General features: G+C 37.2%; 1 protein-coding gene across 1 annotated transcript in view; it reads left to right on the top strand.

Moving 5' to 3' along the window:
- Window positions 1-351: 351 nt before the first annotated feature.
- The window catches only part of ralaa (v-ral simian leukemia viral oncogene homolog Aa (ras related)), an 86,555-nt gene continuing 59,776 nt past the window's right edge, over window positions 352-27,130 (top strand). Inside the window, exon 1 of the mRNA XM_028803978.2 lies at window positions 352-557. The gene's annotated coding sequence lies outside the window, so the exon portion shown is untranslated. The remainder of the gene's footprint in view (window positions 558-27,130) is intronic.

Genomic DNA, 27,130 nt, shown 5'->3' with positions numbered 1-27,130 from the left:
GTACACCCTAGATAAAGGTAGCTTGAACATAAACATTCGGATTTCGGCACGTTGTACTTTACTGCACTCCGAACTCCATGAATAGAATCTAGAACGTTTGAAAAAGTTAAGGCAGCATAATAAAACAATTACAAAGACGGGAATAAAAAATAAAAATGAAACTGTAGGTTGTGTTCTTTATTTCGATTCTTATTACCTTATTTAAAAAAAAACGGGGAAAGCCCTGCATAACAGATGGAATCCCCCTCTGATTTTAGCATAGCTACGGTTCAAGAGCGGCGCCGTTTCCCAGGTGCTGTAACTGCATAGCTACAGGCCCCGCCGCTTCCGCTCCCCAGCGCGCTTACGTCACGCGCTCCGAGCCACCTCGCCACCGCACCCCTTTCGCCATATTTTTCAGAACGAAAAAAGGGGTGAGGCACGTTTGGGACGTGGAAGTGTGCCCGTTCTGGTAATTAACGGCGGTGGTTTGAAGTGGTCTACTAGCAGGGTGAACCTTTTGCTGAATGACTACATCACATTTTTGACATCTGTACCGGCGTCTGGGCAACATACAGGTAGGCCGACGTACTTTTGTTTATAAATTACAGATGGGTGTTGGATGCTGAACCGGTTCGCACTCTCGGCTTGTGCGTGTTGAATTCTGTTTACTAGCTAATATTATTAAAGAAAGCAGTAAACACCGGTCTCACGCGCGAGACATTATTGCGCCTTTGGTCGTTGTTATTGTGCAGATCTGCGTGTGCGATAGTGATAGTGTGATGATAGTGTGTGTTCCCGGCGCCAGATCGAGCTTCGGGTTTTAGTTCCACCAGAACATGCACGCCAACGCATTGGATCGGTCAATGGGGGGGAAAGGAAAAAGGGCATAAAAAGAGAAAAAAGCTGTGGAAAGTACAATTTCCTTGCGTATAAGCAGTTCATCCATTGATTTGATGGCCTTATTTTCTAAGCATTTTCCCAGTTTCTCGGGGATCCAGTGCAGCTGTGATGTGTGCTTTGGCACTACCTGGAGTTAGGATCTTTACGTTAAAAATCGAGCTAGCTGCTTCTAATATATTTGAAAAGTTTATGTTAATCAAAAATACGTGAAACTAGAAGTCAATGATTTTTGTGTGTTTATTTTATTTAGTAGCCATAATACTCAAGTAATTTTTGCGTGGAATGACAGCAGTGTGCTGCTTTATCACTTTACTCCCACTGAATGGGAGTTCTTTCTTGCTATCCCTGACAGCTGCTTTGGCACAGAGTAGTGGATGAACTTCACATGAATATAAATCACCAGGGCGGGATTCTCTTTCAGTTTTCTTAGACAGTGCGGGGGAGATACTAACACACTCGATTTTTATGTTGTTTTGGATTTGTGTTGCAACGACTTTACTTGCACGTGCTCAGCCTGTGGTTATCTACCAACTCAGAATTAAGACAAGTAATCCTGAATCACTTCAATTATTGTTAGCGTTTTTGAAGGAACATTCAGATGTTTTAAGTAGTTATAAATGGTTACATTAATATTTCAGTCTTTCATGTGTGATGGTGGAAAAGTTATTCTGTTTATTCACAATTTGTTGTTGCCTTTTTATTGTTTAAACATAGAATTAAACAGGGTAATATGATAGCTGTTAACAACTGCTGCATTTTTAGTAGAAATGTAGAATTCTTTTGAGGTCCTGTTTTATTCCTAGTAATCCCGTATTACACTAAAACCCTGAATTGGATTAGAATGTTTTGAGAATGGATGGATAACCATGTAGCAAAGATACAGGTACTACATACAGTACATATGAAAAGCAGGAGATACAAGTTTCTATATAATTGTCAATTTCTGTGGTATTTTTATTAGACATATTTGGACACTTATGTGAAAACTAAGTTAGACTACTTTACAATATTCATTTTTTGAATGCAAAAGTTATTTTGAACATGCATAAATTGACTGATAAACAGTAAAGTATGTTATTGAATTAACACAGAGGTGCAGTGGCTAATTTTTCTCTGGGTATTGTACTTTTCCTGCCAAAGCCAAAAAGCATTCAGGTTAAGTTAACTGACTATTTTAGAATGGCACAGAAGTATTAATGTGGGTGTGTATATGACTGTGCCCTGCCCTGAACTGGCAACCTGCCCACAATTTCATTCAGCCTCTTTGGTGGGATAGGCATGGCCTCCCCATGATTCTGCACTGGATGTATAAATGTGTATAATACGCGTATATAAAATAATATAGAGGGTTTATGTGTGTGTGTTTGTATATGTATATACATACACAAGTGTATTTTTGAATACATGTGTTGCATAGTATGTTGGACTTGTATGTTGATATGTACATAATAAGCATGCATTAAATGGTAAGAAAAAGAGTAATGGAAGGATCTACCTAAATGCTTAATCTAGCTGCTACCCTTTGTAAAGAGTATCAAGGTGAAACCCTAGAACAACCCATTATTTAAGTAAAACTCAGAAAGGAGACATTAACGGACTAATCAGTGTTAGTATGCAACATGAATGTGAAATGTTTCTTGCAATTGCGGTGACCAACTTTTGCTACTACTTTAAACCCATTCTTCATTTTATATGGCACTATTTACACTTTTTTTTCTTTTTCAAAGGCTTTTGCCATGCAGTCCTCAAAATAATTTAAATATGTTTCTGTTAAAAAGGTAGTTAGGCATTTTGACCATTTGATATTATTAAAAGCTTAATAAAGCTGTGGATAACGCTTTGAGTACTGAGAAAAGTGCTATATAAATGTAATGAATTATTATTATTATTAAATACAAACAGCATTAAATGAATACCTTGAGAGATTTAAAGAAAAGTATGTCATAGTAAAAGTGCAATTTCCCAGCACAACAGATGGGAAAAGTAGGAGATTTGCTTTGGGATATCACTTATCACAGCTTGGAAAGAACTTTATACACTAGTGTATCCCACCTTTTTACACTCTAGCTTCCAACCTTGATATGTGCTCCATTTCAGCCAGAAGAATGTGTGCTGCTGTTGTATTTTGAATAGATTTTACTTGATGTAAATTTTCTGCCAGATTAATTTCCAAAGTAAAAACAAAACTCTGTTTATATATGCATGTAAAACACTTGCACAATGCAGCCTTGCATGCTGTGTAATCTCCTCCTTAAACACATGTATTTTCTTCACCTAATCTGCCGTGGTTAATCCACATTGCGAGTTGACTCTGTTTTAAATTAGCCCTACATTTTATAATCTTGTTTAACAAAAGAAGGGTTGAAATGTTACTCTGAAAGGGAGAATATGAATGAGCTTTATTGCCTTAAATGAAAAAACAGATTTTATTTTCTGCTGATACACATATCAACAACTATTAAGTACTTAAATAATGTGATCCTGTTTACACTCTTTGTGTAATTTGTGGGTCTGGGGGTCGATGGAGCAGAATGGATACCCAAGAATCGAGATAGTTTACCATCTAAGAGTGTTACAGTTCTTGGTAACTGTTGAGTTTTTCTTCTTCCTTCAGTTTCTCTTTCCATTGTACAATGTGATTAGGTCTCGTTTTTTTTTTTTTTTTTCCTGTCCAGGATGCCACACTGTCTCCATCCACCCTATTAGTTATTGGAATTATACACATGGCCTGTCAATTGCTTCTGCTGCATCCTTTGTTTGCATAATACATGTGCTTAGCGCAGCCGAAAGCATGTAAGTTAGCACATTAATATCAACAGATAAGTTCAGTGAGTAATAGTGCCGGGCGATATACCGGTTCATACCAAAAACCGTCTTTTATTTTTGTTATGATATGGATTTTTCTTAAACCGCAACACCAGTTTAAATAGCCTAAACAACGTTCGGAACGTGGCACAGCGGGAAACTTTAAACTCCTTAAGCCTTTTTCACTGCTGCACTTCTAAACACGTATGCAATGGAGTACATGTGTTAGTGGAGGTTTTGAACAGTGAAAATGGAAAGAGAACATTCCGAAACTGAAGCTGTAGCAGACAATAAAGTTGAACAAGATGACACAGAGGAACTTTTGCCAAAAAAAGGAGCCGTGTCTGCTGTTTGGAGATACTTTGGCTTTAAAAGGTCTGATGTGGACCATTATGTTCAAATGTGTGAATACTGTTTCTATACTACTGGATAATGCTGCAAGCCAAGTTGTACTTGTTTTATTCTTTTTCAATACTGTGTAATGTACCTGGTACTGTGTAATAGTGTGACGACATGTTGACTTTATTCTTGACATTTCCACTTTAATCTCGATGCTTATGATGAGAATAAAGTCGACATTTTGACTTTATTCTCGACATTTCTACTTTATTCTCTCAGTTAATGTCGAGATTAAAGGCGATTGCTGCCTGTGCCTGCTCATAGTGCAGAGGATGTCATTTTAACTCTTTTAGGGCTAATGTTTTTTTGTTTCTTTTCTCCCAGGGCTGAATATTTTTCCAGAAACTAACTTTTTTTAAAAAAGAACACAATGCAATTGTTTAACCTATCAAATCAGCAAAAAATATTTGCTTTTGACAAATGTTACTGTTGTACATGTTGTATGAGCCTGCATACTATATGATTTCACATACATGTTACATAGCAAAGTATGAATCACTCAAAGCAGCTAATTGCATGCATTACCACGTTGCACTGCTTACAATATGTGTTGCGTTGGTGCCTCGTTTTCAATTGTCTGGTGCTTCACTTTCTCACATATATTGTTAGTGTGTACTGTAGAGAAACAAGTCACCCATTTGACATCGTGCCATGCAAATGCCACCAAGTTTTCTGCCCACATGAAAACCGAATTGTCTCCTCTTTTCCTCTTCAGCCTGTCTGGCTTCAACTCTGAAGGCCTGTGTCTCCTGTTCACCCTCACTGTGCCACAAGCTCCAATTCCTCTGCTCTGTAGCTCCATGAACAATTCTGGTGGTGTATAAAAATTGTCCATGTATACAACATGACCCAAATGTTCATAGCCCTGAAGCAGCTCCAGCACAACCTGACTTGTCAAGGGACAGTTCTCTCTTTGAAATACTTTCCTGTACAGTGAAACCTCGGTTCACGACCATAATTCGTTCCAAAACTCTGGTCGTGAACCGATTGGTCGTGAACCAAAGCTATTTCCCCCATAGGATTATATGTAAATACAATTAACCCATTCCAGACCATACGAACTGTATGTAAATATATATATATTTTTAAGCACAAATATAGTTAATTAAACCATAGAATGCATAGCGTAATAGTAAACTAATTGTAAAAACATTGAATAACACAGAAAACCTTGAACAACAGAGAAAACTAACATTGCAAGAGTGTAGCCTTATGATCCAATTGCTGTAAAAACTGTTTAAATGAGTTTTAAGCACAGGGGAAAAAAAAGGAACATTTGAACAAATCCGAACTTTATTTAAAAGCCAACCATAAGCAACCATAAAGTAACATTGCAGGAGTTGATGCTAATAGCCTAACAACCCGATCGCTGTAAACACTCTGTTTAAGTGAGTTTTAAGCACAGGGAAAAAAATGAACATTTGAAAAATCAGAAATTTAATAAACAACCAAGAAAAGTAACATTGCAACAATTCACGCTACGAACTGAAAAATGAACATTTGAAAAATCCGTAATACAAAAACTAACCATAAACCACCAAGAAAACTCACCTTGCATGAGTCGAGTTCTGACATGAAGGAAGTGAGGAGGAACTGAGTGGAGAAATTCCTCACTTTCGCCACTCGTAGAAGGATAGTTTTGCAGCAAATCGCCATGAATCTTCCTGGCTTTGTCACATAACATCGCCTCGCTTACGCTGTCCCCTGCAAGTTGCTTCTAGTTCAGCCACAATAGCAACAGTTTTTCCACCTCTTCCAGCACTTGAGGCCTCTGCCTTGTTAACACTGTAACTCCTTTTGCAACATCAGCTGCTTTAATAGACTCTGCTTTAGAATAGTCAAAATCGTAGATTTTGACTTCTTGTACTCGGCGGCAAGATCAGTAACATGAACGCCACACTCATACTTTTCAATAATTTCTTTCTTTACTTCGATTTCAATTTTCTTCAAAACTTTCTTCTCGCCACTCTTCACTTGCTTAGAAGCCATGGTTAACTGCAAAAGCACATGAAATACTGTAGAGCACAAAGAGTTCACAGGTAAAGCACGCACGTCTGACTGAGAACAATGAACAGGGAGAGGTTGAACACCTGCTTAAATACAGTAATCGGCGCATACAAACCGGAAGGGAAATAAAATAGAGCACAAAGAGTTCACCGCGAAAGCACGCACGTCTGACCGAGACAAATGCAACACGTGCGGAAATCATCGGTGCACACAAACCGAAAGGGAAACTGGCTTGTTCGTATGCTGAGTGTGTGGTCGTGAACCGAGGCAAAAGTTTGGCGAACTTTTTGGTCGTAAACCGATTTGTACGTGTACCGAGACGTTCGTGAACCGAGGTTCCATTGTATATGTAATTACTTTCGGGCAGAAACCTGTGTTTGCTTCTGCCAGTACAAAATCCTTTATGCCATACTTTGTGGGCTTTTCTGGCATATACTGTATTATAGTCAGAAAAAAGGTGTCCCTTTTATTTTATCATAGATTCATGCACAGACAAATCACGACCAGGCTGATAAAATTGTTTATATGTTGGTTCCACAATGTCAAACAGGGGCTGAACTTTATACATGGGGTTATAGCCTGGCTCACCCCTTGGGATTTGCTTCTGGTTCTCACAGAAGTGAATAAAACTTTGCAGCAGTACATACCTATTATCACGTGGCATAACCTCTCCAAAGCCACCAGGGGACAAAGCACGTTTGGACCAATGCTCCCTGAAGTTATATTACCAGTCTAGTCCCATTTCTATTTGTAATGCCACAAAGCCCTTCATCTCGTCTTTTGTTATGGGTTTCCACTTTGAAAAATGAGAATGCAGTGTAAGCACAGCCTGCAATTCAAAAAATTGCTTTGCATACCTGTTTGTCTCGTCTGACAGTAGCTGAAAAGCAGCATCTGGAGAGAGCAGCCTGAAGTAGTCCAGCGGCTGGTAATCTGTCAGGTCCAACAGCAAGCCATGCTGTCTTGTGATGTCCAGTAGCCAGTTTGGCTCCCACGGATCAATGTCTGGGTATTCCTCCCACACAAACCTTGCTGTAGGTGCGTCGGCTGCACAAATGCGCTCAGCTGGCAGCCAATCAGCTGGGGCGGCATCGGCTGGTGTCCAATCAGCTGATGCAAGTTCCTCACTCTTTTGCTTGATCTCCTGATCACTGTCAACAAAATCAGATTCTGAAAAATCAGAGTCCGACTCGGCGATAATGCGCAAAACATCGTCTGCTGAGTATTTTCTTTTCGGCACTCACTTCGCTCCCTCATGAGATGTCGATGCCATCTTACATTTGTTTACATTTCGTAACTCATGCACACGCAAGGATTAGATGCAGAGTCAATGAGTCTAACATTCCTCCAAGCAGAGAGGGAATGCCCGTGACGTAACAGTGAGTTTTGTCGCTATTAACGGCTGATTGTAGCCCTCTACCCCTGGATGTCGACTTTTGTCAACATGCGCCCTCAACCCCTCCTTTCGACAAAAGTCGACATCCGCCCTAAAAGAGTTAAGAAGCGCGTAGCGATTAACAGCTGGGTCGGGGAACACTTAACACAAAGCATTTTATGTGCTACATTAACTTATGATGGGGTTTGAGAAAATCTAATAAATTAAACATTGATTTTAGGATGAAGTTTAGTTTACGACATTCTACTTTAATGACAAAATAAACTACGAGAATAAAGTGGAAATGTCGACTTTAATCTCGACATAAGCGTATACTTTTTTTTTCTTCACTGTGTCCGTATTTTGTTTTCTTCATCGTTTCCCTAATACGCTTACATAGGGCTATACCACAAATACCAATATATTTATATTGTTTATAAGTTTTATTTATTTATTTATTTTATTTATTTTATTTATAAGTTGCAGTTTTATTATTTATGTATATAGCTTAGCTTGAAGCAAGTTACATATTAATGCAGTTTGCCTTAATGAAGGTTCAATTGGTAAAGATGTCATCACCAAGTTGCACTTGTTTTATTTTATTTTTAATTGGTGAATACTGTGTAATGCACCTGGGCTTGAAGCCTTGATATAATAGTATTATTACTGGAAGTTGCACTATTATTTATTTTTTTGTTATTATTTATTAGTTTAAATATTATGCATTTTAATGATGGTAAAGTTGTTTAAAAAAGTCATTAACGTGTCAGTGGACTGAGATTTTAACATTAACAGAAAGTGTAGCTGGTTTACAAAAAATATTTACTATTTATTCATTTTCTAAGACATGTTCAGTACAATACAACTTTTGACAAGCACCTCTGGATATTTTACTGAGTCTAAATGCCTCTTTGGATGGTTGAAAATATGTTGTCAAAATTTTAGTTTAAGTTGTTTGCAAAATTTGTTCTATAAAAAGGTTCTATGTTTTGACTGCAACTTTCATGCAATGTGATTCCTTCTCTTCAATAGTGCCACCCCCTTGAAAACTATCACTTTATGGGGCCATGCAAACCCGTATTAATACTTGTGTGCACATTAAAATGTTTTTTTGTACAATGTACAATTCTCATGACAGTGGAATAGGTTATTCTTAGCCAGTCTACTGCAGTAATTGCAGTGGAAAATGTGGTTAACATCCACTCATGCATGGGAAAAAAATACCGTCGAATACCGTGAAACCGGTATAATTTTGGTCATACCACCCAGCACTAGTGAGTAATAAAAATGTCTGCTATTTTTTTCCCTATAATGTCACAAAATATTTTAGGCATTTTTTAGATTTTTGGGATGTTTAGTTTTTCTTTGGGGTGGTGAGTTACGCATAAATATTGATATAGCGATGTTCTTTCCTAGTGGTTACCTACTAAGCTAGATGTACATTCCTATAAATTTCAGCTTTTTAACTGAATGTAAGCAGTGATTTTGTTGAAGAGTCAACCAGTCAGTAAGCTTTGCATTATTTACACATTTGCAATTAGAGACAATCAACCCCCCCCACAATCACCTCGAACATTGTAAGGGTTGATAGAACTTTATTTGTCCCCAGGAGGAAAGTTGGCTTTTTACAGACACTGTTTAAATAAATAAATACATAAAATAGTTAGATAAGTAGATAAATATACATGCACACTTTAGTCTGAACACACACCAGAATGACTATAAAGCCAGAAAATTAAAAAGACAGGAAACTAGGCTGTCACAGTGAAGCATTACGCAGGAATTATTGCTGTTGGTATGAAGGAGCCTCAGTAGTGTTTCTTGATACACTTCTGCTGAATAATTCATTGGCTTAAAGTACTTGGTGTTAAGTGTATCAGAGAGGGAATGTGCAGAATTGTTCATAATGGCAGTCAGTTTTGTTTTAATTCTGATCTTTGTGACTACCTCCAGTGGGTCCACAGTGCATTCTGTAACTGAACTTGCCCTTGTAATTTGTTTGTTGAGTTGGTGGCTGTCTTGATGTTACCAGCCCAGTACACCACAGCGTAGAAAATTACACTGACCATCACAGAGTTACAGAAGATGTGAAGGATGTCACTTCCCATATGAAAGGAATGTGGTTTCCTAAGGAAGAAGATCCTGCTCTGCCCTTTCTTGTATAGTTCCTCTGTGTTCTGTGCCCAGTCCAACATTGTCATTAATGTGGCCCCAAAGTACTTGTAGATGTGGACCACCTCTGCATCCACTCTTTGAATAGTGACTGGATAATTTACCTATTAGTTTTTTCAGAGAACTAGATTTTGCCTTGGATGACTTCTTTATTACCTGAGTGATAACATTTTCTTTGATTTTATGTATGCTGTAGTATTCCTGAGTAACAGGATATATTGTTAATATAGCCAAGACACAATTATTCAACCCCTATTTAATACTGTTGTTTTTAAAGCCTGCTAATTTTTTTGGCCAAAAGTGGTAGTATGCATAATTAAGCATTCAGGAATACTATATTGATCCTTTATTTGCTTCAGCTGTGATGCATAAATGAACCCCACCCATGAATGTGTTCAAGGTGATGTGAAATCAGAGCATCCTTACAATCCATTGAGAATTGGTGTACCTCAGTTTCAGAAATGAAAACTTTTTTTATTTAATGCTCCTTGACAGCACTATACAGCACACTCTGGTTTATTTTGCAGTGTTCCTAATGATTTTATTATCTAATTATTTTCCTCCTGTTATATATCTCATATGCATTTGTTGTTGCTTTTTATTTAAAACTCTGCTGCTATGCTTTCTGGGAGTGGGAGGTATGGCTGATGGCTTTGGGGGATGGTACTGGTTGCTGTTTGGGATATGCAGTTTTTCCCTTTTTCAATTGACCTTTATGTATATGTTAAATTCCTTGAATCGATAAAGAATTGATAACAAAAAAGGTTAGGTGCAATCATGGTTAAGACTAAGGAGCTTTTACAAAAGCTGAGAGAAGAAATTATTTAATTGCACCTGAGGGGTATTAAGTTTAAGGTGGTTTCCCAAAAATGTAACATTCCAAGAGACACCTTTGGGAGCATTATAGGGAAGTTTAAAACCTATGGCACAGCTGCAGACCTGCATGGCTGTGGGCAAATACCCTAAATTTCATCAAGAGCAATTTAATCAGGACAAAAAAAACTTTTGTTACTGCAAAACACTCACAGGATAACCTTATGAAGGCTGGGACAAGTGTTTCAGTGGCAACTATTAGACAAACAATGAATAAACAAGGACTCTGATACTCTCCACTTTTAACCATGATGAACATCAAAGTTAAACTAGAATATGTTGAAAGAATTTGGATAAGCCTGCAGAGTTCTGGTAGACTGTTCTTTGGACTAATGAAACTAAACTGGAACTGTTTGGACACATGGTACAGTGGTATGGGATGAGGAAGCCAGGCTTATGACCAGAAGAATACTATCCCTATGGCCAAGCATAGAGGTGGGTTACTGATGATGTGGGGTTGTTTTTCTGCTGCCAGAAGTTGCAATCTTGAGCATATAACCTGCATCATTAATTCCCAGAAATAACGGGCCATTTTAAAGAGGAATGTGATGCCTTTTGCTGGGAAATTGAACCTTGGTGATTGTTGCAATATTACACAGTCAATTGACTGCATGTATCAAGAATCTAGTATCAGTTGCATTATCATCAGAGTTGGTTAATCCAGGTCATTGTCTTTGTGACTGGAGTCAACAGGAATAGGATAAATACACTTTCAACTTAGATTAATGTATTGAAAAACATGATGAATTACTTCAAAGTAATAATGATGACCCTGTGAACATCCATAGCTGACAACTTTGGGAAAAATCTGAAAAGCTGTTACACCTGCATTTTGTCAGTATTAAAAAAAGTTTTATAATAACTTCTATTGATTCTAGGTAATGAATTTCTTAATACAGTCAAAGTAAAAAGTATGTGAACCCCTAGGAATTATCTTTATGTCTAATTCCCATATAAAACATGGTTGTATCTTCATGTCAGTCACAATAATGAACAAACACAGTCTCCTATGACTAAAGATACACAGATTTTCAGAGAATTTTTGACTATATTGAATAAACTAGCAAAATACCCGCGCTTCGCAGCGGAGAAGTAGTGTGTTAAAGAGGTTATGTAAACATATATATACATAAACATACTGTATATACATAAATATATACATATACACATCCACATATATATACATATATCAACATATATATACACATAAATATATATATATATATATATATATATATATATATATATATACACACACATGCAGACACATATACATATATATACATATACATATTTGTATATCTACATATATATAAACATATATACATATATATACATATTTGTATATCTACATACATACACATATATCTATCTATATATATATATATATATATATATATATATATATATATATATATATATATATATATATATATATATATATACACACATATATATACACATACATACATATATATATATATATATATATATATATATATATATATATATATATATATATATATATATATATATATAGCTGATTAGCCAGTGGATTCGCTCAGTGAGTGCAAGAGAAAAAAATAAAATGTATGTATAAAATAAGTTAAATTGCCAAATTTATTTTTCCACAAATAAAGAGCACTTACAATAACATAGAAATCAATATAAACAACATTAACATCATTATCATTTGAGAATATAAAGTAATATATAAGAAGCACATTGCATATAAATATAAATTATTAAACATTAAAATGTTCTTCTATAAAACAGTACCGTGGCTATTAGTTTGTCTGTCCAGGATTTTAAATGAGCTGTAGCTCGCAAACCATTTCACCTATTGACTTGAAATTTGGTACACAGATACTACGTCACGTGTACTATTCGCTTTCCCACACATATGAACACATATATATATATATATATACACACATACATATACAGACACATACACATATACATACATAGTGCGTTGCAACACGGGCTGTGATTGTTACATGGGAGGGAGACGACAAATCACAGCTTCCCGCTTTGTAATCGGGCTTGTGATTGCTGCTTTGACGGATGTCCAGATCCCACAGTATTTCCCCTTAGGAGAGGCGTTAGGCAAGTGTAATTGAATAGCGGTGGTGCAAGTTATTACTCTTTTTATCTTTATTTTATTTTATTGTAGAATCAACTTACAGCTGCGCACACCAGTGCGTGCGTGGCGGATGCGTACGGCTGACGTTTTCATTGTCTACCACCTTCACTAATCATTGTTGAGGCAGATTGAAGACTTAAGTGCCAGCTTAACTGAAAAATTAAAGAAAACATACTAAGTTTTAAAAGAAATCATTTTTAACGGGAAAAGATGCCGACGAAAGAAGAGAAGCAGCGGGACGCTAGGGTCAAGAGCTGCTCATTAAGCAGCAAGCGCATCAACCTCTGAGCAAACGAATGGTAAACGTACAGAGAAAGAGGATAAATACTATGAATGGTCATGTCAAGTGTATTCACTCCACGTTATCGTGGAGTGCGCTGTTACTGGTATTTTGATAAAAGAATCTGAATAACATAAGAATCGTATAAATTATTAAACAGTAAAACATTAACATTTAAGAAGTAAAGATACATTGAGTACTACTGTAGTGCTTTCGGGTATAGTACATTTTTTGTTTGCCCATTACATGCATAAATGTATAAATTTTTTGGTGTACCTACCCAAGAACACGCGACATGACCCGGCAGTTAAAAATGTATCGCTCCAGCAATTTTAACTCTGTTACAAAGTCATCTAATATGGTATTGCAAAGGGCAGCGGGAGCGTTTCTATAAACTCAATTTAAACTTACTGTTTACACCGTGCTTTGAAGATGCATAGTATGCGACACGTGTTTCGCCGTAATTGTGTGCTCATCAGGAGTACAGAGTTACTGCACTCCCTTACGGGAATCGATCCTCGGACGTAGAGGCGAAGCCCCTAACGTTGTGCCACGGCGTGAGGTTTGTTCATTTGACAGCATGTAGATCGGGGTAATTACATTGCAGGCATTCGTAGTCTGATTCACAATCTGATTGTATGGGTGGTTACCTACCAGGTAACGCTTGTGGTTGGTGAGCAAGTCGGCTAACTTCTGCCACGGTGCCCTTTTTCAGTTGCGAGAAGCAGATCATACAATGGTTGAAATAGTTTAATATATATAGCAAAATCACCGTGCTTCGCAGGGGTGAATATGGTATTGCGAACGGCAGCGTTTCTATAAACTTAAAGTTACGGTTTATACCGTGCCTTGTTTCATATTCTTTTCCTACCTTATCAATTGTGTAATGTGTTTTTTGAACAGGTTTGATTAATGCAAGTGATCACTCCTGCTGCGTTCAGTCACTTCACGTGAGCCACTCTCTTGTGTGATGTTGCGATGTCCACGGGTTTATTTAATGTTAGCTAAGACCCGGCAGTTAAAAGTTTCTCGCTACAGCAATTTTAACTCTGTTACAAAGTGATGCAAACTGTCGTTTATACCTCGTGTCTTCTCATTAAACTTTTATCTCGCGAATATGTTATTGCAATCCGCAGCGGGAGCGTTTCTATAAACTTAATTTAAACTTACGTTTTACACCGTGCTTTATTTCCCTTATGAACATGCTTGTATGCTTAACTCGCTCTGTTCTCAATAGTTTAATTAATTTTTTGCTCTTCGCTGTTTGCGGCTGTTCCTCCATTTCCCCCTACTTCGTTCTTTTATCTCGCGAATATGTTATTGCAATCCTTAACGGGAGCGTTTCAATAAACTGATTGAAAATAGTTTTGCATTTACCTTTTTAGTAAAAGGCGAGCTTTTAAGCCTGAGAAATCACCCCGTAAATGCACACGTTTAATTGGACATGTGTTAATATGTATGGTTACACAGTATTAAAAGACAGTGAACAACGTCAGTTACCTTTCTTCCCGCGTTTGATAAAAGGTGAGGTTTTAAGCCTGAGAAATCACCCCGTAAATGCACACGTTTAATTGCACATGTGTTAATATGTATGCTTACACAGTATTAAAAGACAGTCAAAAATTAACGTCATTTACCTTCGTTCCCGCGTGTGACTCGTGCTGTAAATGTCTTCCTTGTTTTTAGTTCACGTGATTACGTAGGAGGCGTGATGACGTGATACGTGACTCCGCCTCCTCCATTACAGTGTATGGACAAAAAATATGTTCCAGTTATGACCATTACGCCTTGAATTTCGAAATGAAACCTGCCTAACTTTTGTAAGTAAGCTGTAAGGAATGAGCCTGCCAAATTTCAGCCTTCCACCTACACGGGAAGTTGGAGAATTAGTGATGAGTGAGTCAGTGAGTCAGTCAGTCAGTCAGTGAGGGCTTTGCCTTTTATTATTATAGATCATTCAAACTGTGAAACTGAAGGTTGGAAAAAGTGAACCATAAGCTAATGACTTTTTTAAAAGCTCATTGCAGTCAGAATTTAGCACACCTGGAATCCATTTAATGAAACGAGTTCAGAGGTGTGGCCTAGAATTACTTTGATTGATAAAAAAACACTATAAAGTTTGAGCTTTTGACAAGAAACATATCCAGATGGGAATCATGCCTTGCACAAAAGAGCTACGATCGAGAATTGTTAATCTACATAAGGCTGGAAAGGGTTACAAAGTCATCTCAAAGATTTTAGATATTCATCAGTCTACTGTTAGGCAAGTTGTCTATAAATGGAGACAATTTGGTATTGTGGCTACTCTGCCTAGAAGTGGGTGCCCTGCCAAGATGACCCCAAGAGCACAACGCAAAGTCAGCAATGAGGTAAAGAAGAACCCTTGTGTGACAGCAAAGGACTTGAAGAAGTCAGAACTGGCTAACATCTCTGTTCATGAGTCAGCTATATGCAAAACATTGAACAAGAAATGAGTCCATGGCAGGACACCAAGAAGTTAGCCACTGCTATCAAAAAAGAAAATTGCTGAATGCCTGAAGTTTGCGAAAGAGCACATGGACACTCCACAACGGTACTGGGAAAATGTTTTGTGGAGTAATGAAACCAAAATTGAACTATTTGGGAGGAACAAGCAGAACTTCATTTGGCGTAAAAAGGGCACTGCATATCAACATCAAAACATCATCCCTACAGTAAAGTATGGTGGAGGGAATATCATGATTTGGTCCTGCTTTGCTGCATCAGGGCCTGGACGGCTTGCCATCATTGAGGGGAAAATGAATTCACAAGTTTATCAACAAATTCTCCAGGATAATGTGAGGGTGTCTGTCCGTCAACTTAAGCTCAGAAGAGGCTGGGTGATGCAACTGGACAATGACCCCAAACATCGCAGCAAATCCATAGCACAATGGCTTCAGAAGAACAAACTCTGCCTTTTGGAGTGGCCCAGTCAGAGCCCAGATCTCAATCCTATTGAGATGCTGTGGAATGACTTGAAGAGAGCCATACACAGAAGACAACCAAAGAATATGGAAGAGTTAAGGCAATTCTGCAGGGAAGAATGAACTAAAATTCCCCCCGCACAATGTGCAGGCCTGATCTGCAGTTACATGAAGCGCCTGGTTGAGGTCATTGCTGCCAAAGGAGGGTCAACCAGTTATTAAATCCCAAGGTTCACTTACTTGTTCCACTACCACTGTGAACGTTGAATGTGTTTGTAAAATAAAGACATGAAAGAGTAGAATTTTTTTGTGTGTCATTGGCTTAAGCTCATTGTCTATATCAGTATCTGTGACTTAGATGAAGATCAGATCAGTCGCATAGCTAGGAGCTGGCGGAGGGGGCGGTTCGCCCCAGGCGGCACATTTTTGGGGGCGGCATTATTGGCCAAAAGGCTCAGAACACTTCACGTGTAAGCAGCAGGGTTTGGAAAAATATCACTCATGAATGAAAAAAAGTCAAATTCTCTGATTTTCATCCACAAATGCTTCAAAAATCATTTTCAGGCGGTCCTTCTGTGATGGCATCAGACACGGCAGTTGAAATTTATGAGGCAATAACAAAAATAAACAAACATTACACCGATAATTTCTAAGAAGATAAACAACTAATTCACAATCATTTCGTTATCAATCTGAATGCGTTCTTGCTCATCCCCACCTATCACTTGTACACCACACCGGTTCTGGTTTTCGCAGCGTAATTATATTAAGCCGTGTTCTGATTATTAGTTCATCAGTGCGTCTGTACTATATTCTTGTCTAGTTGATGCTTATAAATAATCATATGTGAAAAAAGTATTGCTGTTTCTCTATATATAAATACATCTATGCAAAATGTATCTTAATTTTTCTCAATACGTCATTTTAATTTTCTATTTAAATAAGTTAACATATTCTGATACATTGGAGGGCGATAAGTTGAAGCCCTGCCCCGAGTGGTGTGAACTTGAGCTGCGCCACTGGATCAGATCACTTTTTATGACCAATTCATGCAGTAAACCAGATGATTTCAAAGGTTTCACATAATTTTAACTTTGCCTGTATAACTGTACAAATCCTTCTTGCCTATCCTTACTTGAATTTAGAGTTCTGACTTTCCATCATACCCTTCCTATAATATTCTAAAATGTAATAGGATGCTCCGCTTGGATATGTTTTGCAGCTGATGGGGCAACATTAACCTTAATGGTAGATGGTTTTTGAGTCAGGTGCTATAAAATGTATTATTATCTATACTAATAAAAGGCAAAGCCCTCACTGACTGACTGACTGACTGACTGACTGACTGACTGACTGACTGACTGACTGACTGACTCACTCATCACTAATTCTCCAACTTCCCGTGTAGGTAGAAGTCTGAAATTTGGCAGGCTCATTCCTTATAGCTTACTTACAAAAGTTAGGCAGGTTTTATTTTGAAATTCTATGCGTAATGGTCATAACTGGAACCTGTTTGACTGACTCATTCATCACTAATTCTCCAACTTCCCGTGTAGGTAGAAGGCTGAAATTTGGCAGGCTCATTCCTTACAGCTTACTTACAAAAGTTAGGCAGGTTTCATTTCGAAATTCTACGTGTAATGGTCATAACTGGAACCTGTTTTTTGTCCATATACTCTAATGGAGGAGGCGGAGTCACGTATCGCATCATCACGTATTACGCCTCCTACGTAATCACGTGAACTGAAAACGAGGAAGAGATTTACAGCACAAGTCAAACACGAGAACGAAGGTAAATGACGTTAATTGTTGACTGTCTTTTAATACTGTGTACTTGTTGAGTGTCTTTTACTGTGGTTGTACTGTCAATAATGCATCACCGTAATGTGATTCACCTATGCTGTATAATTTGGACGTGTAAGGATGACGTTCGTTTAATACGGATCGTTCGCCCGTGTCACTCTGGGGTCCCCCACTATTAATACGGAGCTCCTTCCGCACTATTATGCGGTGCATTATGGACCACTGCGGACTCCGTAGTGTTTCCTGTTTCACTTTGTATCTCGGTCAGCTGCTTCCATATTATGCTGTATAGTTATCACGTGTCAGGATGACGAACCTTTAAGACGGAGTGTCCGTTTATTCTTATTACCCATCAGGTGTTGTGCCTGTGTTTTGTGTGGTTGCACTGTTAATATTGTATCACTGTAATGTGATTCAAATATGTCGTGGAGTCCGCATTTGTGGGGTTTCTGTATTACATCGTGTTTTTGCTTGCGGGTTATTAGAGGTGCGTGGATCATGCTGTGTAGTGTGTTTGCGTACCATCTTGCGCTTTCCGTACTCCAATTGATTTGTGAACCTTTCTGGACTCTGTAGTCTGTCCTGTTTTACTCTGGGGTGGGGTGCTGACTCCTGTTGTTTGTGTGGTTGTGTCGTTCGTAGTCTCTGTGGACTCCGTAGTCTGTGGGGGGGGTTTGTGTGGCGCCTGCGTGTTGTTCGTAGTCTGTCCCGTTTCACTCTGGAGCTGGGGTTTTGTATGGCGCCTGCGCACTTCGTAGTCTCTCCCGTTTCACTGTGGAGAGAGGGGCTTTGTGTGGAGCCTGCGCACAATGTCTCCTGCGTTCACGGGCATACCTGCTTCCATATCCGGTTTATCATTCTCGGTTAGTAATACAGATATGTACATATGTACTGTGTATATATATATATATATATATATATATATATATATATATATATATATATATGTAGATATGTAAATTTGTATATGTATATATATGCATATGTGGATGTGTATATGTATGTATATACAGTATATGTATATGTAGATTTGTATATATATGTATATGTATATATATGTTTACATAACCTCTTTAACACACTACTTCTCCGCTGCGAAGCGCGGGTATTTTGCTAGTATATATATATATATATATATATGTGAATGTATGTATGTATGTATATATGTATGTCTATATTTATACATATATATATGTGCATATGTATACAGTGGTGTGAAAAACTATTTGCCCCCTTCCTGATTTCTTATTCTTTTGCATGTTTGTCACACAAAATGTTTCTGATCATCAAACACATTTAACCATTAGTCAAATATAACACAAGTAAACACAAAATGCAGTTTTTAAATGATGGTGTTTATTATTTAGGGAGAAAAAAAATCCAAACCTACATGGCCCTGTGTGAAAAAGTAATTGCCCCCTTGTTAAAAAATAACCTAACTGTGGTGTATCACACCTGAGTTCAATTTCCGTAGCCACCCCCAGGCCTGATTACTGCCACACCTGTTTCAATCAAGAAATCACTTAAATAGGAGCTGCCTGACACAGAGAAGTAGACCAAAAGCACCTCAAAAGATAGACATCATGCCAAGATCCAAAGAATTCAGGAACAAATGAGAACAGAAGTAATTGAGATCTATCAGTCTGGTAAAGGTTATAAAGCCATTTCTAAAGCTTTGGGACTCCAGCGAACCACAGTGAGAGGCATTATCCACAAATGGCAAAAACATGGAACAGTGGTGAACCTTCCCAGGAGTGGCCGGCCGACCAAAATTACCCCAAGAGCGCAGAGACGACTCATCCGAGAGGTCACAAAAGACCCCAGGACAACGTCTAAAGAACTGCAGGCCTCACTTGCCTCAATTAAGGTCAGTGTTCACGACTCCACCATAAGAAAGAGACTGGGCAAAAACGGCCTGCATGGCAGATTTCCAAGACGCAAACCACTGTTAAGCAAAAAGAACATTAGGGCTCGTCTCAATTTTGCTAAGAAACATCTCAATGATTGCCAAGACTTTTGGGAAAGTACCTTGTGGACTGACGAGTCAAAAGTTGAACTTTTTGGAAGGCAAATGTCCCGTTACATCTGGCGTAAAAGGAACACAGCATTTCAGAAAAAGAACATCATACCAACAGTAAAATATGGTGGTGGTAGTGTGATGGTCTGGGGTTGTTTTGCTGCTTCAGGACCTGGAAGGCTTGCTGTGATAGATGGAACCATGAATTCTACTGTCTACCAAAAAATCCTGAAGGAGAATGTCCGGCCATCTGTTCGTCAACTCAAGCTGAAGCGATCTTGGGTGCTGCAACAGGACAATGACCGAAAACACACCAGCAAATCCACCTCTGAATGGCTGAAGAAAAACAAAATGAAGACTTTGGAGTGGCCTAGTCAAAGTCCTGACCTGAATCCAATTGACATGCTATGGCATGACCTTAAAAAGGCGGTTCATGCTAGAAAACCCTCAAATAAAGCTGAATTACAACAATTTTGCAAAGATGAGTGGGCCAAAATTCCTCTAGAACGCTGTAAAAGACTCATTGCAAGTTATCGCAAACGCTTGATTGCAGTTATTGCTGCTAAGGTTGGCCCAACCAGTTATTAGGTTCAGGGGGCAATTACTTTTTCACACAGGGCCATGTAGGTTTGGATTTTTTTTTCTCCCTAAATAATAAAAACCATCATTTAAAAACTGCATTTTGTGTTTACTTGTGTTATATTTGACTAATGGTTAAATGTGTTTGATGATCAGAAACATTTTGTGTGACAAACATGCAAAAGAATAAGAAATCAGGAAGGGGGCAAATAGTTTTTCACACCACTGTATATATGTGTATATATATGTAGATATGTATATATTTATATGTATACAGTATATATGTATATATATATATATGTAGATATGTAAATTTGTATATGTATATATATATATATATATATATATATATATATATATGTATATGTAGATATGTGTATATGTAGATATGTGTATATATATATATATATATATATATATATATATATATATATATATATATATGTATATGTATATATATGTTTACATAACCTCTTTAACACACTACTTCTCCGCTGCGAAGCGCGGGTATTTTGCTAGTTATTTATAAAATGCCGGGCTTATTATCATTATCATTAAAGATGCACATTTTAAAGGGTCAGTACTTAGTTCGTTATTTTTTGCTGTCATGGTCATACTTTTCAGTTGCTCAAAAATATTTTATGTAGTGAGAGAGTGACGATTTTTTTTGTTTTTAAAATCTCAAATTGGATTTGGCCCCAAGCCTAAACTGAAGACAGTTGAAATGTCACATTTCAGCACATCCTTAGTGTGAAAAAACAAATCCTTGCTTTTTTTTTTTGAGAAAACCAAAAAAAAAAGGAATGCCTGCTAAATGTATACACTTACACCTAGGTTTGGATTGTAGTGTTTTCTGTCCTTCTACAGATTTGTTATTGTCTGGCAATAACATGCACTTTTTTGTTTTTCCACCACTCCCCTTCCTTTAACCCGTTACATAGGGTTGTTATCATAGGAAAGGGAATTATCTGTCCCTATCTCTTAATTCTGCAGAGGTCAATAGTTTTTCTAAAAAAAAAAAATGCATAATTCAGATATTTTCCAGTTCCTGCTATAGAGAAGTACCACAATAAAAGAATGTTGCTTCCTTCATCTTTTCATGGGAGGAATGATGTTCTTTCAGACTAACATGCTGTAATGGTGTTTGGCTCAATATAATAGAGTTTTGAGCTTATGTCCAAGCATTTTATCTAGGTTAATTTGAACCACCAATTTTTTTCATTAAGACTGCCTTTTTACATTTTTTTTCTCTCTGTCCTTTCATACAGCCTGGAATTGTTGAGATTTTGGGGAACAGTAGGCTGTTCACATTTACTGGTATTAGACACAATGACTTATAGTCCTTAAAGAGAGAAATTTAAATCTTTCTGGAATCCCTGATCTGTTTCCTTACATATTCTGTTATTAATTTTACAATGGTATAACCTAATGATGTAGCAAAAGTTTTGCTGTTGAATTACTTATTCCAACTTGATGATCTTGACTTTGATACAGGAAAGATTTTAAGAGCCATTTTGCATCTTAGTCAATTTTTGAATGTTCCTCACATTCTTTCAGTTGATTTTTGAAACCCAAGTCTGCACCTTGTCATTTTCTTTGTGGGATTTGGACATTCTTCATTTGTCTCTGTGGATTCTCCAGTGAGTACTTCCAGCTTCCCAAAAACATACATGGTGATACATGGTGATTTGAAATTGACTGAGTTTGGCTGTACAAGTGAATAGACCATATGATGGTGTGACACAACTATCTGTGACACTGAATTAGATTAAGCATGTAAAAATGTTATGTTTTCAATAATTTATAAATCAATAAATATGAACATTTTGAAAGAGAATGTTGATATACTTTAAGTACTATATAAAGAAAATGAGACAAAATCTTTTATCAAGATGACTGAAAAAATATGCTGCAGTTTTTGGTATTTTCATTTTTATACTGCAAAAATGCTAATTTACACCTATGCATAAATGACTTTGTAATGGGCTGTAATAAAAATTACATCCATTTAAGCTTCCACTGTAAAGTTTAAGAAAACCTGCTAAGACTTTTTGCTTGCGTTTTAGGTCATCAAAAATGACTCCAGTATTTCATTGTTTAATACATTGGTGAATTTGGAAAATTACATAAAACTAATGTTTGTATTTGAATATGTTAGAAATCATAGTTTATCTTTTCCTTACCTGAATAATGCTAGTGTCCTAATGGTACTTAATGAGCTTTATAAGCTGAGTAGTTGTTTGTGGGTGTGTGTGGTGGTGTAAAGTACCCAACTACAAAAATAATATTTAAGCGCTTGAAACTAAGCTGCTTTTGTAGTATTTGACAGAAAGGAGAAGAAATCGCATGTATTAGGGATTCTCCTTTCATGATATTTGGGGGCAGTACCGATAACTGAATCAGTTGAAATAGAATTGATGAATTCCTGCATAACCTCCTGAAAATGAAATATTTTTAGTGACCCATCAAATAAAACTTTTTTTTACTAAAAGGAATCTCTCTATTATAAAAAGAAATCCTGTCCCCTGTCCTGATAGTCTACGATACGTGATCTTCTCGAAAGATAATTTAAAGACCCGCAAGACGAAAGAGACCTGCCACAGTGCGTCTCACAGGAACATAGAACGAGAGTCTTGCAAGACACACCCTACTTACAAGCAATATCAAAAAAAACAAATCAGTAGTGTAAAGGCAGTCACGCAGCACACACAGCTCCAGGGCTCTCAGTGCGTATAAAGTGTATAAGGTCAATACGGTAGAAATGAAATGAAATGAAATAAAATGAAAAAATAAAATGTCGACAATTAAACGAAGAAGTAAGAAAAGTGTGGAGAACAGAGACCCAAAAGCGATGGAGAGAAAAAAATGCTAAAAAGAAAAACAATAATCGAGGTGCAAATTCAGAAAATAAGGAAAGTAATTATCAGCCCAGAACAAGTGGAATTGAAAAAAAGCACGTCCAATCCGGCTCAGAATTAAAAGACAATGAGTAAAAGAAAATGGAACTTCATAAAGACGTTTACAAACGTTGATGCTAAACACATGCAGAGCAGGTTAGAGATTATGAAACCAGGGAAATTAGAAAGGCTCAAAAAAAGAAAAAGGCACTATACACATGTGGAGAAAGCTGCGATAGCAGCTACCCCAACCGAACGTGAGCAGCGTTATACATCCTGCAAGAAAGAATTCAACCACGCCCGTGGCCAGAAATAAAAGACATGTATTGCTTTTACGTCACGCGAGACCAGGCAGTGAGCCATCATTTAAAACAAGTCAACAGACCTCTATGCTAGCAGTTGTTGGATTGCTTTTGGCAGGCAAGCATCATGTGCTCAGAGCTCTTAAAACAACGACATGCGACAGGCAGAAGAGGCAGCTAGCAAGCAGCAGAAAGACAGCAAATGATCCAAAGGCATATCCTTAGTGTACGTTCAGCCGCAACGCCCTTCACAACACGAGCAGTATTATACGTCTGGGAAGAAAGAGATGTAACCTCGTGCGGGGCAGGAAATAAAGAAACAAGTATTGTTTTTATAAAAGTTTTTAAAGTAAAAGTGAAAATAATGCATATGTAACAATTCACAAGAAAATGACAATCTCTTTAAATTGTAGGTTGCCTGCCTAAGGTAAAGTCATCCCTGATGAATGGGGACGTGGGAATGAGGGGTCCTTTCATCGGATTAGCGCTATTTCAGATGTAGAATGGCAAAATGGGGGAGGCAACTTGATGAATGAGATCTCCAGGACTTAAAACAAATCCAAATCATATTATGTGATATTATCTAATGTGAAATTCTACTCTGTACTTCTAGAATTTTTATTTTTATACTGTATTGAGGATTTATTCTGTTCTATGTATTGTACTGTACGGCTCAGAATTAAAAGACAATGAGTAAAATGACAAAGTCAAACTTCATAATGATGTTTACAAACGGCGCTAAACACATGCAGAGCAGGTTAGAGACTATGAAACGTGAAATTAGAAAGGCTCAAAAAAAAAAAACAAACTGCGCTATACACATGTGGAGAAAGTTAAAGGATATGAAAGTAGGAAAATTAGAAAATATAAAAAAAGAAAGTAAAGATCACAGTAGCGCAAACAAACAAACTGCCTCATTTAACTATGTACCAGTCTAACTTTGCTTTTGCACAATAATTACTACACTATTTCACCTTAACACTTAATTCTACTTCATTCACATAATTGTACTTATTTATTATGTTCTACTATACTGTTACCTTTCAATCTATGACTTTTTGTTTATCTGATATTCTTCTGCTTATCAAAAACTGTGCAAAGTTAGATCAGGATGCATTTCACTGCGTGTTGTCCTGTATAACTACGTATGTGACAAATAAAGAATCTTGAGAATTTCAAAAACGGAGTTTACCGCACATGCATTTATTGGTTACTTTGTTCATGTATATATATTTATCTGTCTGCTTATTTAAAAAGCTACATTTACCCCAGGAGCCAAAAACGTTCTGTCTAGCCCTTGTACAAAAACCTAGACAAAAGCTGGGGTATCACCTTGGTAACCCCATGTACTTTTGGAACTGTGAGAGGAAAATTGCACAACTTTACAGACAGGAGTCCAATGCAGAACTCTATTTACTTTTTTACTTTGTAAAAAAAAAAAAAAAATATTAACTGCTGATGATGTAGATCGTTTTGTCTGTGCTGAAATTCCAAACAGAGAAACCTATCCTGACCTCATTAAAAAGATTCAGCATATTGGGACTCGCAAGATTACAAATATTGTTTTTACAGAAGTTCTGAAATAAAAGTGAAACTAATGAAATAGCAGCAATTCAAAGAAAAAAAATCATAAAAGTGTGTATCCGGAAAACCAAACACGGGGGTTGGCGAGCGAAGCCCCCATGTCCTTTAAAAGTATTTTTAGTGGTAAAATACATACACAGCATTTATTAATAATAATAATATGCAGCATTAATGAAAAAGATAATTCAAAATAAAATGTTTGTTTTGATTACTAAACTGTAATATGTACTAGAATATTTATATTAAAGTTTATTTAAAGTAAAATGTTCATGATGTCAAGAAAATAAAGCCTAACAGGCATAACAAGATTAGAAGTAAAATTGCCTAAGATCTATCTATCTATCTTAATTGGCTGATAATTCTCTGTTGCTCACTTTTAAACAAAAAAATACAGAGATGGTAACTAAATTATTTTTTAAGACTGTTCCTATTTTAATTCAAAATGTGAGGAGTTCTATTTTAATTAATATGTAACAATTTAAACTCATGTAACAAGCTTCTTTTTTAATTTCAGTGTGCCAGCCTGGGGAATTTTTTTTTTTCCCCCCTACCTTCCCTCCCCATACACTGGATGACTCCTCGCATTCCTAGTTCTCAGCTTTTTACTCTTCTTTCTTTAATGTGAAAGCCAATATATTAGTCTTCTATCTCTTAAACTATGCCCAGCCTCTCTCATTTTACAGGCTTCCTTCCATCAACAGAGCTATGTTATATGGTCAAAGGTATGTGGACCCCCTGCCAAATTATTGAGTTTAGGTGTTTCATCCATTGTTAACAGGCACATGGCACATAAAATCAATCACATGGTCAGTGGAGATTGCTTGGCTAACATTGATGGGACGTACTGAAGAGCTCAGCAACTTTAAACGTGGCACTGTCATAGGTTTCCACCTTTGCCACAAGTCATTGCGTGAAATTTCTTCTTTGCTTGATTTGCCTTGGTCAACCTTAAGTGGTATTATTGTGAAGTATTGAAGGAACAACAGCTCAGCAATGAAACACATAGTGTATATATTCCCTATAGCAGGGGTACTCAAAGTTTTTGAATGCCGGTCCACATTCAGTTCGCCACCAACCATCGGGGTCCGCTATAGCCAGGTTTACCGTGTAGGTCTGTAGGACTGTAGGTGTAGGTCTGTAGGAGGCTAGTAATAGATTCAATGCAAATGATAACATTTTTACAGAAGACCAAGACATGCACAAAACATGGAAAACAATTCAAAAAATTCACCTGACTACTTGCAATTAACACACCAATTATAACAGTTGGTACATAAATGATTGTCACTCAGTGTGAAGTGTGAAACTGTTGTTTCGATTTCATAATGGCAGCATAGTTCAGTGAGTAACCAGTCAGTGCAATTCTCATTGCATTCCTGAGGTTCTGGTTGGTAATTACACTTCGATGTTTTGTCTTGATAGTGTTCATAGTGGAGAATGCACACTCACAAGAATATGTTGAACCAAACATAGTGAGCACGGAAATCGCCAGTTTCTTTGCAGCAGGATACTGAGAATCTGGAACAAACTTTGACCAAAAAATTGTTATGCCGACTTCGTTCAATTTTGCTTTCAAAACGTGAGAAGCTTGCAAATCAGCTGCATCCATTTGCAACAGTGATGGGTTTGAGTTCGGAAAAATTGAGGCAGCCACAGATGTCCACCGTCAGGCTGGACAATGAAAGGATCAGCAACAAACAAAAACAAAGGCTTCAGTTTTCTGAAATCCTTAAAACGTTCATCAAACTCGACCTTCAAATGATGTAGAAATGTGGAAATCAACTGAAAACATGCCTGTTGATCAGCTGTCATGCAGCTCTTCAGGTTTGGGAAATGCAGCATCTTGCCACCTTCCAAGTCATTGATGAAAATGCTCAGTTTTGTTTCAAAGGCACAACATTTTTCTTGCAATTCAACAATGGTTTTGTCTGCACCCTGAAGTGACAAATTCAGTGTATTTATATCTCCCATAATATCAACAAGAAATGCCAGCAGTGCGACCTTGTCACTGTCTTGAATAAATGTTAAAAATTCTGCAGCTTTCTTTGTATTCAAGGACTGCAGGAA

Source organism: Erpetoichthys calabaricus, chromosome 6 (assembly GCF_900747795.2).
Source record: "Erpetoichthys calabaricus chromosome 6, fErpCal1.3, whole genome shotgun sequence".
NCBI lineage: Eukaryota > Metazoa > Chordata > Cladistia > Polypteriformes > Polypteridae > Erpetoichthys > Erpetoichthys calabaricus.
Note: the sequence above shows the minus strand (reverse complement) of the source record. Positions and strands in the feature narration are given on the sequence as shown.